Below are 12,649 nucleotides of genomic sequence, written 5' to 3' on the forward strand. Positions count from 1 at the left end.
ATTGCAATCAAAGGAAATAAATTATAATGACAAGAATTTATACTCTTAAGGTGTTAATCTCATTATGATAACCTCTGAAAATGTTCCACCTTGTTGAATGATGTGTAACTGGATTTTCAATAGTACACTGACTTCACAATCTCTTTCAGTGGTTCTGAATATGTAGTTTTATATCTGTAGAATGTCAAATTGCTCTGTAATGATGAAAAAAATCTTATACCTTTAATCAGAAAATTTATGATGTTTATTTTGGCTGCTATTTTAATCCAATTATAAATCAATTTATTTCACAGTAAAAAAAATTACATTCATAATGAAGTACATTAACTGTTTTTTACTCTCTACTTTGCTCTGTGTGAAAACTTCAATGTGATTGGGTTCTTACCTGCTAGCTGATATCACTCTTGTGAAACACACAAAGCCTTCTTCATTTGGTACCAGATTTAAGCTGCTGTCAAGAAACGGCAAAGCATGCCACAGAGGTTGCTTGATCTGTGTGGGCAGCTTTCTTCGAAGTCAGCAGTGAACATCTTTCCCATATAAAAATCTGGGCCAAAATTTTAAGAAGCTATGCATAATTAAAGATGGGGGAAAACAAAAAACAAAGAGAATTCGAAAGAGGGACACAAGCAGATATGCACTGTCATGGGAAATTCAAGTTAATAAATAAGATGAGAGAGAAACATTAGAAAAGAATGTGAGACAGATAATATAAGAATGTATGCTCAATTTTTTGTTTTTAAGTGCAGTGAGCTTTTTGATATTTCAACTTTTCAGGCAGTGAGCTCCAAATCCCCAGAAACCTCTGGCTGAAAAATTCAACTTTCCAAAAATACTTTAAATCTTTGCTTCCAGGTTTATAAGATCATAAAAAGTAGGAGCAGAAGTAAACTAGTTGGTCAACAAGCCAGCTCTGCCATTTGAGAAGGACATGGCTGATCTGATTATGATTTTGATTCCATTTTCCTGTTCTCCTACTGTTTTGTCAATCAAAACCTGTCTATCTCAGTACTGAATATATCCAATGACCTGGGTGAGAATGTCCATTGGGAATTTTCTTGGCCTACCACCAATTAAGACCCTTAAGTGGTCAATTAAATAGTCAATTCATCATCTCCCAATTGCATGTCTTCCTGGTAGGCAAGGAAGGGGACTAGTTTCCAGACTAGAAACCAGGTCAACTTACTTTCTCAATTAATCAGGGTGGGCTATCTTTTAAAAGTCTTTGTCTGTGCCCATCGTTTAAATATGCTTTTAATTATTACTTTTATATTTCATGCATTCTTTGTAAGTTTTCAATAATATTAAACAGTGAATTCCTGAAAGTATATAATAGAGATCTTAACTATTGTCTCACTTCTTCCAAATGTCAGTAACTAAAACTAAAATGTATGTCAGTGGTTTTGCAACAGGATGATGTTATATGTCAAGTGTAGTTGTAAGACACACTGCTGTTGACAAGCTCACTGTGAAGAGGGCAATGATCAGGAAGGATGCAGCTGTTGGAGGGGTGCTTATTCCAGATAGTGGAGGTACTCAGGTCAATACCTCCCTGTATGTGGATGATATCACCATTTACTGCTTGGATCGGCTGTTGGTGCATAAACTGATTCTCAACTGAGACTAGTTCAAACTAGTCAAGGTAGCTCAAGGCCATGTTCTTTGGAAGCTGGAATGAACAATCCTAAGCTTCCTTCATTCCCAGGTCAGATTATCCGAAAATGTTGGGAATGTGGTTTGAAGGGGCTGGATCACGCAATAAAAACTGGAAGGAGTGACTAGTCATGGTCAAACAAAAACTGAGCAGATGGGAGTGACGCTCCCTCTCTATTCCAGGTGCTTTCGATGTTACTTTGTCGAAGTCTGGTCATTCCGAACTCCTGAGCCATGGGAATCACCCAAGTCATCTTCCAAATAACTAGGTTGAAAGTGGACCATGTTCTCAGAGACAGGATGTACAAATCTCTAGATAAAGGGAGGGAAAGAAGTACCCAACCCCTGATAGTCACCTGTCTCTAACCTCTTGAATGCAGCTGCATCAATCTGTGTGTGAACCCTTGTCAAATGCTGCTATGTGCTAAGGTTCTACTTGTCCCTGGAGCTAAGAAGAATGTGTCTTGCCACATCATTGCAGAATGCTCCAAGTTGTTAGAGCATGCTGTACTAATTGTCCCTTGTGGAGGGTTTTATGCAAAAAAGCATCATTGACCACAAGTCTGTCAGCACATGACATCCTCAAGGCCCTGTAGAAAAATGGAGATGGTAGATTCTTTTGGATGGTTCCTAGACCAGACTGCCAAGGTCACTTGGCAGAATGCCTTGTTGCCAGAGCTTTCAATTAAGCAACAACATGTTTCTTGGGTGGTGATGAAAAATGCCTTTCTGTCAGATATTTTTTCCATTCCTGGAGTATCACCTCCTCCGTGCATTGTCCTTGAAGTGGCTGTGATGGGAAGAGATTGTTGTCTACAACCTCATGGAATATGCAAATGCAAACCAGTCTGGAGAGAGATGCAATAATTTTTATTAAGGTTCACCCTGAGTAGCTCCTCTGTGCTCCAAGGGCTGTTTAAGGGGTGTAAACAGAGACAATTGTCAACCACACCTCAAGGACCATCAACTCAATGTAAAATGTTCTGAGGTCTGCCTGCTTGCTTGCTTGTCCTCCAGTAAGAGCCACCCTCAACCAGGTATTACAAACTGACACATTCCATAGTCCAGGACTACGTGCTGAGGGATGCAATAAAGCTTGGGGCATCCACTGCATAAATCCAGGGGGAAAAGATCACTGCCGAAAAACTTTCTGTCATACACTGCGGGGCTGAAAAACGTCGTACTCCTCAGGCTTTGTACCTTACAAAGAATGGATGTTGTAAATCAAGAGGATAGAAAACATATTGAGACACCTCAGAGTTTAACATGAGATATAGAAAAAACGTCTTACAACTGTTCACCTTTTGTAATTTCCGACCTGAATTGTTTTCACCCTCAGATTGACTTGACATGGAATATATTTTGTGACTACTTTGAAACATTTTTATAATTTTTTTATAAATTGGATGAATAAAGTATGTTTTTGGAAATAAAGAGAGAATATAGTAGGTTTCTCCTACCAGTGTATTGCCTCTAAATCACCAAGACCCCACATCGTGCCCCTTTGCAGCTTTAGGCTAAACTGCAAGAGATGTCAGAGATGCAAAATGCAGGGTTAACAGTGTGTGCACACAGACTGACTCCATCAATCAGTTCCCAGCTATGAGTCAAATCAACCACTGCCGCAAAGGACTGGATCAGGAGAGTCAAAACCTTTGAGTAATAGAGTCATAGTCATACAGCATGGAAACAGACCTTTCGGTCCAACTCGTTCCCTACCAATCAGACATCACAATCTGATCTAGTTCCATTTGCACATCCTCTAAAACTTTCCTGGACTGGAATTCTGTAAGAATCACGGTGGCACAGTGGTTAGCACTGCTGCCTCACAGCACCAGAGACCCGGGTTCAATTCCCGACTCAGGTGACTGACTGTGTGGAGTTTGCACGTTCTCCCCGTGTCTGCGTGGGTTTCCTCCGGGTGCTCCGGTTTCCTCCCACAGTCCAAAGATGTGCAGGTCAGGTGAATTGACCATGCTAAATTGCCCGTAGTGTTAGGTGCAGGGGTAAATGTAGGGGAATGGGTGGGTTGCGCTTCGGCGGGTCGGTGTGGACTTGTTGGGCCGAAGGGCCTGTTTCCACACTGTAAGTAATCTAATCTAATCTAATCCCTCTAAACAACCACTTTTGGCAACTCCTGTTGAATTCCCTCCTTCCTCTGGATACAGTCAATAAAACTGAACAGGTGTTGTAGAAGGCAAATCTGTCTCCAAATTCGGTTCAGGGTATGCAGCCAAAAGAAAATAGAGAGGGCACTGCACCCCCCTACAAAAGGCAACATACTTGAAAAGATTCCTCTTTCTTACTGTTACAAGTGAAGGGATCAACAACCTCCAGCCAATATCTAAATTTCCTTTACTGATGTGCAAGGATGAGGAATCCTATCCTGATAGGCAGCCCACAAATAAGTAACCAAGAAACAAAAGGCAAGGACTCTAGCTTAGAAGGTAGATCATCGGAACTGTCTGTATAGTTGTATTTGATGATTTGCAGATAATAAACAATGCATGTGAGTCAACACTGATCAACTGTGAGCTATAGAACACTAACATTGCTGTACACCAAGATTCGATGACACAAGATCAACACTTGCCATCTCCTACTGGCAATAACCACATTGAACATCAAGAGGACTCTGGCATCAACAACAGATAATGAGGCACCAATCATGATTCTGAAAGACTCATATCCATCATCTACATTAGATGAAGATTCTGTCACCATCATCTAAGCTTATTTGCCATTCTTGTAAATACCCTTTGTGCAGAGAAAGCAGAGTTAATATTTCTGGTCCTATGACTTTTGCTCAGAACTGACTGTAGCTAGGAAAATGTTGGTATGTACGCTAGAGAAGAGGTGGGTGAGGAGGGAAGAATGTGCAATAAGTGGAGATGTGAGGGATACAAATGTACTGTTATAGAAAAACAAAGGTAATTGACATGGGTAAAACAAGTACTTGGGCTTCTCACTCCTCCGTGTCACTGGAGAAACTTTGCTAAAGTCTTTCTAATGATTAGTCAACAGAGTATATCAGCAAGCACAAATGTGATTTCAGAGCAGGTAGACCCACAGTGGACATGATTTTCTCTCTATCAGCTTCAAAAAGCAAGCGGAAAGTTGCAAACACTACTCCAACTGTGAATATATAAGTGGCTAATAACACTTGAGTCACATAACCTTTGGTCAATGAACATCTCCAAAAACTGGGAGTCTCAACACATTGACAACATTGCTGAATTCCCCACTATTAACATCCTGGGAATTTCAATTGACAGAAGGTGAACTGGACTAGATAAAAAAGCTATGGTGAAAACAGCAAAATGAAGACTAGGAATCTTATTGGGAATGACTTTCTACCCATCTCCCCAAATGTTGTCCAGGAATTTAAAACTGACCAGAAATTGAACTGGAATGATCGTATAAATACTGTGGCAATGATAGCAGGTCAGAGGGTAGAAATTCGAGTCAATCACAATCCTGTTTCCCTGAAGCATATCCACCCTCAGCATATTAGGTAAAAACAGTGACTGCAGATGCTGGAAACCAGAGTCTAAATTAGAGTGGTGCTGGAAAAGCATAGCAGTTCAGGCAGTATCCGAGGAACAGCAAAATTGACGTTTTGGGCAAAACCCCCACCCTCAGCATATTGCATAGTTTGAATTTTGGACAATTTATATCAATGAAGAGTATGAGCTGTACAACTTCATCTCTGGTATCGACAAAACACATAATCATCACAATCAAAAAAAGTCACAAATGAAGTAACCCTTGCTGAGGCAAATACTTAAAATTTGCGAACCCTAATCAAATTAGGGCCACACGGTGCCTCAGTGGTTAACACTGCTGCATCACAGCACCAGGGGCCCAGATTCAATTCTACTCTTGGGTGTGGAATGGAGTTTGCACATTCTCCCAGAGTCTGCATGGGTTTCCTCTGAGTGTTCCGGTTTCCTCACAAAGGCCAAATATGTCCAGGTTAGTTGGATTGGCCATACTAAATTGCCATACTCTCCAGGAATGTGCAGGCTAGGTGGATTAGCCATTGGAAAGACAAAGTTACAGGGATAGCGTAGGATGGTTGGGTCTGGGTAGGATGCTCTTCAGAGAATTGCTGTGGACTTGATGGGCTGAATGGCTTACTTCCATACTGTGGGGATTCAATGTTCTATTCTATGAAATAAAGAAGCACAGGATGGAAGAGAACGGCATTGCCAATACAGAAGGGTAACCTAAGCCAACACACCAACAGAAACCGCAATGCTCTGATTTCAAGGTTGGTGTCAAACAGATGTGAAGTCCTTCAACATCAATCGAGGCGTGCAAACGATGACACCAGCTTTATGCAGGAATTCACCATTACAGTGACATATATTTTCAGAAACTCCACAGCTAGCACCGGAAGTGATCATCTCGCTGGCAAAGTACAATTCATGTATAGCACCTGTGTCAGACTTTGTCTTTCCTGAGACAGCTTGTTTAGATGTTAAAAAAAGTCTCCCTGACTTCATCTAACCTGTCCAAAGTTCTGTGATTGGATTGCCATCGAACTTTACAAATGAAAGCAAGGCAAAACAACATTAAAATATGTGCCGTGTGAGAATCCTAGGCCAGAAGAGGCTGATAATTAATGTATGCTCTGTGGAACCGTGATAGTTTTATGCCCCTATGGATAACACCCTGCAAAGCTAATAACGCAGTCTACCAGATGGGGCACTCCATCACAAGGAACACAAATTCTATTCAGATTTCCCCAGCAAGGAATCTTCTCGCTAGCCATCCCATGGACCAACACTGAAAATTATGACAGATCCAAAGTCTGGATGCATTCACTCCAAGCAATGCTTAGTTCCCGGTATGAATGAATAAATAAAGCAAAAACACTTGACCCACATAGAAATAATAGCACTGATAAGGTATTGGGATGAAAGGGAGGATGGTTGGGGGAATAAAGAAGGCAATAAATTACAAACAACCAACGTTTGGGCTCCAAATACAAACCAGGTTTTTACCTGATTAGCTGGCTTCTACAACCACCCCTTTGCATGAACTCCTCTAAAGTAAAAAGCACTCTACGTGCACACACACACACGCTACACAGATTTGCATTGCAAAATGTAATATCTTAACTAACATCAGAGCTCACCTACAGATGGTCTATCAAGTAACTGCAACTACTGGAAATAGAATCTACAACTAATATAATGAATCCTGGGATCAGATGACGTTAATTTTTGAAGAAGCAAGACACAATTATGCTCAGAGTGAATCACACATGTTTTGATAGAACTGTCCAGGAATTATTAAATAAAAAAGGATAATTGTGCAACACTTATAAAATCCAATAATTCTTTACCCTCCGCAATTTTGCCAACACTAATTGTTGGCGTAGCTCTGTGCTCCTTATGAACATTATGACAAAATAATTCCACATGTAAGTATGCAAAGAATACAGAATAAAAGTAGGAATGCTTCAGCCATGTGGGTCAAGACATTTCAAAGTTGTGCATTTCATTTTATCCCAAGGGCCATTCTGTTTGCTGCTTCTCCAGTGAGCCACAAGGAATTTCAAAGGCAGGGAAATAAAAGATTCCATGGACTAAACAAAATATCATATAAAAAAAACTTTGCACAACAATTAGAAGCAGCTGCAAAGAAACTGTATTTCAACAGTTTTGTAAATCAGCACCAAAGTGCACTTTTGCAATGAGTTTGTTCTCTGATCCACTGAGTGAGCTCATTAAACGCTGCACTTCAGCCTTTTTTATAGAGAAAGTGGATTGTTGGCAGCAGCAGCTTATATTATACACCACCTTGATTGTATGCTCAAAAATAAGCATATTACAGATAACAGGAACTAAGACTTTTGCAAATCATTTAAGCAGTCTTAGGGCCTCTACTCAAATGTGGAGCCAATATCCTTTTGTTTTAGCCATCTATTACAAGGCTTGATTTTGAACAGGGAACATGGAGCCTGTGGGTCTCCATTTGAGCACAGCTCCCAAGGGATTCTGTGTTATATTTAAAAGTGCCTTTACTTTCATATTTATTTTTAATATAGCTGGCAACAAATTTCTCCAACAAAATTCTGCAACAGCAGACTTCTAAATAGCACTACGTCAAGGGAATGACAGCCAGGTGGTTCTACCTGCAGGTGTTAGCATTTCAGAAATAAACACTGACTATATAAGAGAGAGGGGGGAAAGATCACCCTCCATCACTGAATTGCAAATGTCCTTTGCAAATAGTATAGTACTGCGTGGATGGCATGATACACACCTGTGACAGGTTTAGGAGCTATTGCAGAAGTTAAGGGTCATCCATGCATTTGTTGTTCAAAACACCATGCTGCCACTTCTTGTCTTTCACACTCTCACTCTCTTTCTAAGCAGCACCAAGGTCGACAGGCATGAAACCAAACCCTTATGTGAGATGCTGCCTACTCAAGAGTTATTTTACTAAACCTAATCCAGAAAATATGCTGGCCTGTTTGAACAAGAGTGAATACTGCATTATTTCCTTAGCTACACATGACTGGCTTAAGACTAGTCACATGTGGGAAAGGCTTTCACTAATATCCACTAATTAATGCCAGTGGGCAATAAGCTTCATAACTGATAGCAAAAAGCAATAAAACAGCAAATATTTTACCATATATGACATCAAGCAAAAGTTCAGCATTCTATAAAATGTCCTTTTCTAATATAAGGAACCTGTGATATTTACCTTCGAACATCGCCTTCTCTCTCCAAAACATCAAGGGCACAAAAGACAATGAATAAAAAGCCCAACCCATCAGAAATGAGACTTCATTCAGGAGCCAGGGAAAATAACATCAGTTACCTGATTTTTTTTGCACAAGATAGATTATTACTGCACTTCCACATTTTGAAGTAAATACTAAGATTAAAGTGATCATACAATAGTCAGGATTCCATTTGTAGACTAACAAATCTGAGCAGACCTAAATACAGTCTAGTCTCATTAATGCTTGAAATAGTTGTTAAGAGTTTGTTTCACCAAGGCTTGCCCTGCTCTGACTACACTACAAAAGGATGCTCTCCTCCAAACAAGGAAAATGCATTAAACTGGAGGTTTGGAATCTAATTAGTTGACCCCACACAGAAGGAGACACAGTTCATCAACAGAGAACAAACTCGTGACACTTTTCTTTTGAAAAAGGCCTTGCCCATGAAGTGGCCCACTGCTACCAAACCATTCATCCCACTCAGATCACAAGTTATCATTCATCAGGTCACAGCTTGTTTATCTTAAATCAGATGGTGGGAGGAGGAGAATAAACGCCTAGAATCGCTTCCATATGTTAAGAAAGGAGAAAGTAAGTCAATGAACCTGCGCTGGGAAGTCCGTGGTTTTCTGCTGGATTGTGAAATGTGTAAACATTGGCATTCATTGCTCGCTGTGATTCAGGATCTAACCACCAATCCCTAGCATGGCTTCAAATATAGATATCTGTCCTTTGGGAAGGTACTAATGCTGGTGGGTCTGTACCAATAGGAATAAATATCGGATATTCAGACACAAAAGTCAGCACGCTCCACATGATTTCTTTCCTAATAATTAAACTCTGTATCTGCAGCATTGAAATCTAGGATTGTCCACAATATATTTAATGCATTGAGAGTGTTAACTGATCTAAGAAGTTTTTTTTTAAATCCAGTACTCCCATGAATTTGTGAAAACTCTCAACTTGTTCCAAGATGTTATGACTTGAACCTTGGTCTCCTGGCTCCTGGTAGGGACACTACCACTGCACAACAAGAGATCCCTGAAATCCCAGTTACAAAGCTCGACTGTGGGATAATGGCATCACAAGCATCACCAGTGTATAATGGATCAATGAGAAAATAAAATGGTTCCGCATCCTAATCTCTGTACCTGGACTAAAAACCAATGTCCAGACTTGAGATTTAGGGTGTCTTTGATCAAGTCCTGTAAAGTGCACATTCCTCTCTGCTGCCAAGCTAACGAGACAATCAAACATACTTTAAACTCCGGCACTCCTCATGCTAAAACCCGCACTAATCAGCTGTCTGGCTAATCAGTCATCTGTCCAATGACCTTTCACCTCAAGATACTAAACCTTCTGGCTAATGTAGAAAGCAGCAGATCAGTCCCTTCTGTGAGCCTCAATGTGTTGATTAGAAATGCAGTCTGGACGGACTTAAAAGCATGCTTGTTTCACATTCAGCCTTTGACATCAAACGTCTGAAGTCAAGTGCTTTAACTTACAACATACAGAAAGTACTTCATTAAAATATCATCGTACAAACTTCAGAATAGACAACCAGAAGTGATATTATCTCACCCACGCATGGCAAACTAATTCGTGCACTGGACCTCACATCACCTCTTCATCCATTAGACTCACGAATTCCTTTTCAGGAGGCGGATTAGTAAATAAACTGGTATAATCATGGTGGGTTGAATGGCCTCTTCTGAGCTGTAAACCTCTATGGCCTATCAGATAATTCAGACACTTATGTATATTATCCACCATTCAAGGATTAATCTAGAGATCTGGCTGGTACACCTTTTCACCGTTTAGCACTATTTTGAGGTGTTCACATGAAGTTTAAACACCAGACTAGAATTCCTATAATAACACTACTGATAGCTCACCACAAGGCATGAACATTCCAAAGATTTTACCTTTCCTTTTCAGAAAAAAATACACTAATTTAGGTAGCATTTCCCATAACTATGTTGCATGACTAGTTTGCTTTTACAAATCTAAAATACATACATCTGACCTGGAAAGACAGAAAAGAACAAGTCAAAGGAGGGACACATATTACACTTCTGGTGTTCATTTTCGCAATAACGTACACCTGATTTGGTGCAGAGGAGCAAACAAATACTTTCCAATTTGAATTTGAAAATATTAACTACAACATGCCAGAATTTTAAAGTGAGGAGAAAATTTGATCAAAATGTGATTCAATCTAATGTGACTTCTGTGTAAACTGCACAATATTACATTATATACATTGGTTCTGATCTTCTGGTCTCTGAGTCATCACAGATGGGTGCCCCACAAAAGATTCAGCAAAAGCTGACCTCCATGGGGAATTTTAAGGTCGAACTTCTGACAAGGATTTTCCCTGCTCCTTTTGAACCTCTACAAAAGTCTCTGATGCTGAGCAAGAGTTGCAGCATCAGACAGTCCTGATATACCTAGATAGGTATTCCGGAATGCTTCAACAGAGAAGTCCTGGACTAACTCCTGGGTAGCTACAGAACTACTGTACCCAGTTACTCACAGTAATCCCCCCAACTCTTCCTAATCCCTTACCCCAACCCTCTGCTAGAATCCAACCAGAATAGCCTCTCTCTTGGCCACCGACTTAGATCTTGACTTGGCTAATCATTGCTACTCTGCTCCCCCACCACCTGACCTAAACTCTGCTCTCCGACTAAGCTCCTGACCCAACATGACATGACTAGTTTCCGACATCCAACCACACCTCCACCACAGTACTAGATCACCTGACTAGCCTCTCACCTAACAACTCCTTCCATCACAAATCGAATACCCCAAAACACCTACCCCTCATCCACCCACCCATCTCACTCACTGCTTACTAACTCATCTGCCTGCCACCTTATTGTGTAAACTGCACTCTATCTATTGGCCACCTATCTATTGGTGGCCTTCCTACCACTCTATCTATTGGCCACCTCACCCACATACCACCTGACCATTGCACCCAACCCATTACACCCACCACTTTATCCATTTACCTCACCCATCCTACTGACTAACCACATCCACCTGTCCACCTTACTAATTCATTCATTCAGCCATTCATCCATACTGGTTATTTAAACTTACTTTAATGTAGCTAATGCTGTAAAAAGAAAGTGTGTCCAGTCTCTCCTCTGATGCCACAGCTCTGTGATGAAACTCTCCATGGGACTGTACATTTCACATTTCTGTAGAAGTCAAGATCAGAAGTCCCAACCAGGAATGTGGAGTTTTAAACATTGTAACATTTGCACAGAGTGGCAATCTGATGGTGACTGCTACTTTCTGCAAATTTCATGCTGCCAAGTACCTTAATACAACTTGAAAAGTCCCTGTTACTTTGTCAAATAACAGAAAACATCCTAGCTGACAATTACACAAACAAAATATCTTTCAAAAGTTGCTTAACCTCCGATTCAGATGCATTAACATTCAAATCTCAACAAATTACAATGGTGCCCGCCTGTTCTCCCATAATTACAGGTATTAAAAATGCTTACTAAATAAGTGGTCTCTCGGCTTAAAGCCGCATTCACATAGCCTCAGAGTCATAGAAACGTTCAGCACAGAAACAGACCCTTCTGTCCAACTCATCTATGCCAACCAGATATCCTAAATTAATCTATTCCCATTTGCTAGCACTTGGCCCTTATCCCTTTAAATCCTTCCTATTCATATACCCATCCAAATCATTTACATAAATAATGAAAACTAGTGGATCCAGCACTGATCCTTGTGGCACACCACTGGTCACAGACCTCCAGTCTGAAAAGCAACCTTCCATAACCACCCTCTGTCTTTTGCCTTAGAGCCAGTTCTGCATCCACATGGATAGTTCTCCCTGTATTCCATGTGATCTAACCTTGCTAACCAGTCTCCCATGAGGAACCTTACTGTAGTACATATAGTTCACATCCATCACCCTAAGGAATATTTGTTTAACAAAATTCATCTTGAAACAGCAGCAAGGACCACCAGCTCAACCCTGTTTCAGATCTAAATTTTTTGTCACAGATGAGTCAAATATTAATTTCATTCATTGTGGCGCAACCTATAGATGTTTTGCACAAAGCAAGATCCCAAGCAAAAAGGAAGAAATATTTTACATATTCATAGAATGAAAAAAAAAGGTCGATTTACCATTATTCTAATGCACCAATGAAAGGTGGTAAGAGTCTGAGAACCAAAACCCCACATGCAGTAGCTTCAGCAAAATATTATCCCTACATT

General features: G+C 40.4%; 1 protein-coding gene across 3 annotated transcripts in view; it reads right to left on the minus strand.

Moving 5' to 3' along the window:
- The window catches only part of LOC122549307 (transcription activator GLI3), a 382,007-nt gene that overhangs the window by 235,131 nt on the left and 134,227 nt on the right, over window positions 1–12,649 (minus strand). The window contains exon 1 of one of the 3 annotated variants that reach the window (XM_087986080.1): window positions 7,930–8,049. The exons of the other annotated variants lie outside the window; for them this stretch is intronic. The gene's annotated coding sequence lies outside the window, so the exon portion shown is untranslated. Of the gene's footprint in view, window positions 1–7,929; window positions 8,050–12,649 lie in introns of those variants that run through there. 3 annotated transcript variants of the gene reach the window in all.

The sequence above is a fragment of the Chiloscyllium plagiosum genome, unplaced genomic scaffold, assembly GCF_037043375.1.
Source record: "Chiloscyllium plagiosum isolate Xiang-an unplaced genomic scaffold, Cpla_swu_hap1 HiC_scaffold_4, whole genome shotgun sequence".
NCBI lineage: Eukaryota > Metazoa > Chordata > Chondrichthyes > Orectolobiformes > Hemiscylliidae > Chiloscyllium > Chiloscyllium plagiosum.